We start from the raw sequence: 1,759 nt of genomic DNA on the forward strand, positions 1-1,759 counted from the left end.
TGTCGCTGGCAAAAGTGCATTGAGAATGCTGGTGACTATGTAGGAAACCTTGATACTTTTTCTATTGAAATGACTTTTCTGTTTGTGTGTTTTTCTGTAAACTCTCCCATTGAAGCCTCCAAGACGACAGAGTAATCATCATAGGAAGCCTTCGTTCAGTCTTGAAAGACAATGGATACCCTCTGTAAGGGTATTTGTGCGTGAAATTGTTAGGCAAGAGTTGCGCAATTACCAACCATGCCTCTCCTGAATTGGAAACACTGCCGGTATAAGCAGAGAACACATACAGCACATGGTCTTCCCAAATGGTCACCCATTTTAGTACTGACCCGGTTCAACGTTGCTTAACTTCGGTGATCTAACAGGAACCGGTGTGTCAACGTGAATATGCCGCATATATTCAACCAGAAAATTACTTGATCAACACCGTAACATCAACAATAAAAGTCACAGTCAAAGTTCATCAAGACGCCTCAACGTTTTTCGATAAATCGACAACTTTTAAAGGTTTTCAACTATGCTGAACACGAATATCGGAGGGGAAATTGGCGCAAACAAATAGTTTTCAAGATATAAATATCTGTGTTATGCATCATAATTTCTAGTAGTTTGTAATTGGCCACCATCTTTGTTGTTTAAATGAAATGGTTCAGTGAGCATGCGCAGATGATGTGTGTAGTTACGTCTACGAAATGCAAACGTCTATTCAACGTCATTTTCTTCGGAACAAACACCCGCCCCAACCTCCCCAAGTTAATAACGGCTTTCGGACTAACCCACCACCTCCCCATGTTAAGAACAGCTTTCGGAAGAAACACCTCTACCTCCCTAAGTTAAGAACGGTTTTCTGAATAAATATCCCTTACCTCCCCATGTTAAGTACGGCTTTCGCAATTACCGCCCTCACCTCCCCATGTTAAGAACGGCTTTCGGGATTGCGTTGGGTTAACTATACAGATCGTCTGCTCACTGCAACCTGCGCGCGCATGCTCAATATACCATTTTATTGAAATAACAAAGATGGCGGCCAAATAAAACTACGAGAAATTACGTAACAAGATACATATATTTATGCCGCAAAAACTATTTGCGCTAAAATACTTGTAATGAACTCGGAAAGTTCACTATCGCTGTTTTTTCTGGCGATATTTGTTTTCAGCATACCCGAAAACCTATAAAAGTCGTCATTTTTTAAGAAAATGTTAAGGCGTCTTTAGTTGGCGTAAAGGTGAACATTGACCAAACTCCGTTTTGATAAAGGTATAACGCTACACTATAAGTTGTGGTTTGCATCAGTCGGACACACGTTACAGCTCGACCAATCAGAAATTCAAATACATCTCAGACTAGCGGGGAACAGGGGCACCCAGCTTTACCCGGTTGTAAAACACGCTTAAATATGATATTTTAATTTGTCCAGATTTCGTATATATTATTAAAGAGTCGTGATTTCAAAACAAAAAGTATTTGGGTGCTATCAGCTAGAATCGAAACCGAAAGCAAAAATTGTAGCGTTTCAAAGCTGGTGACGTTACCACTGTACCAACGTGACACGCATATAAACTGATTCAAAATTAAAAATAAACTAAGATGAATGTACAAAATTTATAACGATTTTTCTCAATTTTGACCAAATTTTTACCCATTTTAAAAACTATTTTAACCGGCTAAAGACCCATAAAAGAAAGGCCCGTAAAAAAAAAAAAAAACAATCATTTGAGGTCCCTGGCGCCGTTGGGCGACTTTTAGTTTCGGAGGA

The 1,759-nt window shown here is 39.3% G+C and overlaps 1 pseudogene; it reads right to left on the bottom strand.

Moving 5' to 3' along the window:
- Positions 1–280: 280 nt before the first annotated feature.
- Positions 281–398, bottom strand: LOC145268966 (5S ribosomal RNA; annotated as a pseudogene).
- Positions 399–1,759: the final 1,361 nt, after the last annotated feature.

The sequence above is a fragment of the Euprymna scolopes genome, chromosome 44 (genome assembly GCF_053919585.1).
Source record: "Euprymna scolopes isolate OS-2025 chromosome 44, ASM5391958v1, whole genome shotgun sequence".
NCBI classification, from domain to species: Eukaryota; Metazoa; Mollusca; class Cephalopoda; order Sepiida; family Sepiolidae; genus Euprymna; species Euprymna scolopes.